Below are 6,000 nucleotides of genomic sequence, written 5' to 3' on the forward strand. Positions count from 1 at the left end.
GGGGAATGGAGCATCCTCTCAGATGCTAAGTTATGTTTGGAAGATTTCTATTTTATGCTGTTGCTGGTTTGTTTTGTGTTAAAAAATAATGAGGGGCTAGAGAGATGGCTCAGTGGCTAAGAGCACTTGCTTTGAAAGCAAGAAAATCCCACCCCAAATCTCTAGCATCCTTGTAAAAGCTAGAGTAGCTGTCTATGCCTGTAACCCTAGGATTGGAGGTCAGAGATAGGCACATCCTAGAGCTTGTTAGCCAGCCTAATAGCCTAGCAGAAACAGTGTGCTTCAGATTCAGTGTTAGACTCTGTATCAAAAAGTAAGGTAGAGAACAATAAAGGGAGACATTTATTAACATGGGTACACAGTGCCACATGTATCCGTTACTCAAGTGTGTATACCTTCTGTACCCCCCAGTAAATAAATGAGATGGTAATCCTCAACCTCAGTGTAATACCAACCTGTTTCCTATCAATTTAAATTAGTTACTATAGATACAGTCTAGAACACACATCCTAATTATTGTAAAATAATAGGAATGATAAACTGAACACACAAAACACTAGAAGGTCTCCAATGATTTGCTTGGTGCCTGGGGAGGGGGTATCACGAGAGCCAAAGAGTGTGCATTTCAGAGGTTAGCGGAAGATGTTGGATGCTTTCCTCTATTGCTCTTTGCCTAACTCTCTTGAAACAGGGTCTCTCACCAAGTCTGAAATAAAGCACTTTGTCTAGGCTGGCCATTTTCCTAGGCTAGCCAGCCAGTAAGCTCCCTTTATTTCTCACCACTCTACCTCCTAGGGCTACCTGTTGCTTTCTGTGCTCTTACACACTGAGCCATCCCCCCCGCCCCCCAGGCTTAAGTCTCTGTTTTACAATTTTCTAGAAGATTTGTTAATGTGTTTATTGTTTTAGTCTTATTGTGATGGTGTTTTTATGAACCTAAGGCTGGCTTGAAATCTGCTGTATAGCCCAGGATGGCCGCCATGTCTCCACCTCTGTGCTTTGTGAACGTGCATGTATGCCATGTGCATGCAGTGCTCAAGGAAGAAGAAGAGATCTGAATTCTCTTGAGCCCGGAGTCACAGATGTGTATGAGCTGCCGTGGGGTTCTGGGAAATGAACCTGGGAACAGTCAGCGCTCCTAACCATGTAGTCCTTCTCCAGGTCATTGCTTTTAGCCTCTTTGGTAGTACTGAGATCCCAGGTGTGAGCCACTATACCCTAAAACAATGGCAGCCAGTTTTGAAGCCTAATTCATTAGAAAGGAAATGAGAACCAGAGGGACTACTTTGTAGCTGCACAATCCACAAAAGGTCTTATAATACCTTTCTGTTACTCCTTTGGACTGGTACAAAAATAGAAATTCAAAGCATGAGAGATGGTAATGGTTTGAAGTTGCTTCCTGTCTGTGGAGTTGTAATTTGCTGTACCTTTACTTGCTACAACTGATCCCGAGTGAAGTTTGAGTGGTAGATAAAAGAAATATCTTTAAAATATGCTCTGGGTACATTTTTGTTGCTTTCTTCGGTACTGGGAGGAGAGCTTGTGCTTGCCTTACAGGTGCACATGGCCGAGCCATACCCCCAGCCTACGTGTGATTTAATGGCAAGCTTTTTCTCCCATAGAATGAAAAGTACAATTGAACATTATTCTCTCTGTAGCTCCCAGTAGCTGTGTACTCTATAAAAGTTACCACTCTTGTTTTTCTCTTTTCTGGTCTTTACTGGCTCAGTGGTTTTGTTTTCTATTTTAATTGAACCTTTTTATTTAAGAAGAGTTTATGTGGGGCCGGAAAGATGGTTCAGCAGTTAAGAACACTGACTGCTCTTCCAGAAGTTCTGAGTTCAATTCCCAGCAACCACATGGTAACTCACACCCGTCTGTAATGGGATCTGATGCCTTCTTCTGGTGTGTCTGAAGACAGCTTCACTGTACTCATATAAATAAATCTTTAAAAAAAAGCTTATCTCCCATAGGGTGTTTAGTTTTTATTTTATTTTTTTATCTAACTGTCCTTTACTTCATAGTGAAGGAATTGTGGTCTTTTTGGTTTCTTAGTCTGGTTTCATATTACCAGGAGTTTTGGAGTTAACTATTAGGACTTTCATCTATATCACAGATACTAGTTGTACAATGTACAGTGTCATAGATGGCTTTTAGACTTGCTAATTTCCAAAGATTTGCATTTGGAACCTGTTGACTTATAGCTTTTCATAGATGTCTTCGTTTTTGCAGTTCAAGGGTATTGCTATGTGTATAGACCATGATTTGGGCATTAGTCGTCCTATCCCATGTTTTAGTTAGGGTTACTGTTGCTATGATGAACACTACGATCACAAGCACGTTGGGGAGAAAAGTTATTTCTCCCCACTTGGCTTACACTTGCACATTGCAGTCCATCATTGAGGAAGCCAGGGCAGAAACTTAAACAGGGCAGGAACCTGGAGGCAGGAGCTGATGCAGACGGAGGCCATGAATGAGTACTACTTACTGGCTTGCTCCTTATGGCTTCCTAAGCCTGCTTTCTTATAGAACCCAGGATGACTAGCCAACCCCACCTACTGGACTGGTCTCTTTCCCATCAATTACTACTTAAAATGGTTTACAGGCTTGCCTGCAACCTGACCTTACGGGAACATTTTCTAAATTGAGGCTCCCTCCTCTCAGATGACTATAGCTTATGTTAAAGTTGGCATAAATCTAGCCAGTACATTTCATATACCTTAACTTTTGTTTTTTCCTCCATTCACGGCAGTGACATGTTCAACTCCTAGACTCCTAAACTGTATTACCAGTCTCAAGTTTTTAAAACTCTTGTCTTGTGCATCCAGATAACATTTGGCAGTCATTGTCCTAAGATGTCCAAGTGTCTTTCCATACCCACTTTCCCAGAGGTGCTTGTAGAGAAGCTGGTCAAGTTGAGGAGAAAGGATCATTTGTCAGTATATGCATTCTTACTTTTGCATTTTATATTAGCTTTTCTGTTGCTGTGATAAAACATCATGACCAAAGCAACTTAGAGAAGACAGGATTTGTTTGGGCTTCTAGTTCTAGACAGTGTCATTGTAGGAAGACATGGCAGCAAGTGGTAGGCATAGCCATAGAAGCAGGAAGCTGGCTTTTACTGCAAACAAAACAGAGTGAACCAGAAGAGGCTTGGGCCTCTAATCTCTAAACATTACTCCTCAGTGATGTATTTTTTCCCAGCAAAATCATACCATCAACTGGATACCAAGTGTTCAAATGTTTGAGACAGTGGGGCATCTCATTCAAGTTTACCACATTTCTTACCGCATTTAACTCCATCCCTGCTCTCACTCTCAGGGCCAGCTGTGCCACTCTCCTTTCTTTATGTGCAACCAGAAAGTCTTCATTTCTTGAACTTCACTATATAAAGTGGCTCAGTGAGCTAAGAGCTCCCAAGTGTCTTTTCTTTGCCTGTGTGTGTTAAGGTATCGTTGCCTTCCTTTGCCTGTTTGTGAGCTGCATGAGCGCAAGGGCTATCCTCTGCTTTCCTTTAGCCAAATGAGCCTTTACAGGGCCTTTCCTCTGTTTCTGTTAGAAGGTTTCCCAAATTAAAATTTGAAGCTGTGTAATACCTGTGAAAGCTTTTGGATGTTGAAAGAATGTTATATAACCTCCAGTAATACAATATCACAGTGTAATGGCCAGGATAGTTATTTCTCGGATCAGTTGAATTATATTAGGGTCACTTTGTGGCCATCTGACTGAAAACCATGGCCTTTCACATCAGAAAAACATTCTTTAGGGACCCAGTTTTGTGAATTGATTCAGGGAGATTGTGACTTCGTGAGCTATACTTATAATAACATAGTTAGTACTTTTTTCATCTATAGACAAGTGTATCTTTGATGGATAGAACAAAGTTTTCTGTTTGGTTCTCTTCTTCCTAGCTCTATTCAGTCATTCTAATATGTTTCATCATTTATATAGTACAAGATAACACTCTATGATAAGAGATGGGATAATGCTGGAGAGATGGCTCAGTGGTGTTAAATGCACCTGCTGCTCTTGCAGAAGACCCACATTGGGTTTCCAGTACCCATGTTGGGTGGTGGCTTACAACTGCCTACTGGTACTACCACCAATTTCTACTATCTAACTCTGCCTGTCCAGAAATTTGCTGTGTAGACCAGGCAGGCTTCAAATTCTGTCTGCCTGCCCATGCTGGGATTAAAAGTACATGCATTTAATGCCCAACTCTGACCTCAGTAACAGGAGTGCCCATGTACACACACACACACACACACACACACACACTCTAAAAATAACAAAAAGATATAAGACCGTGTTTATACCCTATCCATAGGGTTTCTGGTCTCTAGAGGAAGTAAAAATTTATGGAAGGAAGTGCCAGTGAGCTGTTGATTAAAAGCCTTATTTCTTCAGGAAGAAGCTGAAAATCAAAAATGCTCATGGAATAAATAGTAAAACATATAAATACTAAAAACTAAAATATAAATGATCAGGGGTGTGTTTAACCTGGCTGGTAATTTGAGTAGACTCTGAAGGTGAGTAGGCACTGTGCATTTTTACTTACACTGAGTAAGACGTTATTCCAAAAGCAGGATCTACATATATGTCTGTACGTACGTACATACATACATTCATACATACATACATACATACATACATACATAGTCTTCCTATGTTTCCTTAACTGGCCTGCTTCTATCTTTTCTTTTTAGGAAGAATGCCTAGTTTTTGTGGTTTTGTGGTGTTTGTGTAGAAGCAGGTCTAGACACTTGAATGTTAATATATTAGTTAATTGTTGACTCGAGTACTTCTGGAAACCTGAGTTGTGCTTGCAGTGGAATCATTAAATCATTTGGTATAAGTACTGTCAGTCAGGCCTGGGAGGGCTCAGTGATGACCAAGGCCATCTAAAGGGGTGTTGGGTTGACAGAGCAGAGAAGAGTATGCCGGGACTGTAATTCTAGCATCAATACAAGGCTGCATTGAGAATTGAGTCTCAGTTATGGAGGTCTTGCTTGAACCAGATGTGTCTCAGACAGTACACAAAACAACTGAGGGCTGTTAAGCGTATGGTGTGATCTAGCACACTGTGGATTGTTCTGCACAGTATGCTCTTTGATTTTGGGTTCTGTAAATGAGGAACAAAGGGTGGTCATCTTTTTTAATTTGCTTCAAATTGTAGAGCAGCTTTATTTTGTTTTGTTTTTCTTTCTTGGAGGGGTGAGGGGAGCTAGTGTAGACAGCTCGTAGTAAATGATCTCTTTCCCCAACGCTTTTCCACTGTGACGTCTCTGTTGATGTTTATGGAAGTTGGTTCTGTAACAAAGTGTCAGATCTTTATTGAGATACTTGATACAAAGCGCCCAGTGAGCAGGGGAAAGGTGATTTTGATTTGAGTCCCTTTTACTCTTTGGGCTTTGGATTCTGTAGTTTCTTCTCTGGTCTCTGGTGCTCATTGTGAATGTGACCTCTCAGATTTACAAGAGCAAGAGTTCCCTGTAACTTGCTTTCTTGTCTACTTTGTTTTATGGTGAGGGACTGAACCAGGCTCCTGTGGACCAGCACCTGCTCTGCTTCTGAGCTGCTTTACCAACTCAGAGTGTTAAGGGTGTGCTTGTATATGTGTTCTGAATATATGGTATGCAGAAGAGTATGGAGGAAACGTTACATTAAAAAATACACTGTCAAGGTATTTAAAAGTAAAATTTATATTTGCTTCTTTATACATGAAGCATGAAGTATTAGCTCCTATTGAACATGAAAAGGATTTTGGAATGCTTCTATCTATAATGTAAGAGGAAAATGTACATGTTTCCATCTGTTTGTAATAATTCATAGGTATAGGGCTAATAGTGATCCTTTTTTGCAGAATATTTCAAGAGTTTGAAGAATCCCAATTGAAGAATATACTGAAGAGGGTCCAGGTGGATAAAACATTCATTCAAGCCGGGCGGTGGTGGCGCACGCCTTTAATCCCAGCACTTGGGAGGCAGAGGCAGGCGGATT

At 40.8% G+C, this 6,000-nt stretch overlaps 1 protein-coding gene across 22 annotated transcripts in view; it reads left to right on the top strand.

The window, feature by feature from the left end:
* The window catches only part of Pum1 (pumilio RNA binding family member 1), a 121,999-nt gene that overhangs the window by 71,908 nt on the left and 44,091 nt on the right, over positions 1-6,000 (top strand). The window lies entirely within an intron of this gene.

Source organism: Mastomys coucha, unplaced genomic scaffold, assembly GCF_008632895.1.
Source record: "Mastomys coucha isolate ucsf_1 unplaced genomic scaffold, UCSF_Mcou_1 pScaffold18, whole genome shotgun sequence".
Taxonomy (NCBI): domain Eukaryota; kingdom Metazoa; phylum Chordata; class Mammalia; order Rodentia; family Muridae; genus Mastomys; species Mastomys coucha.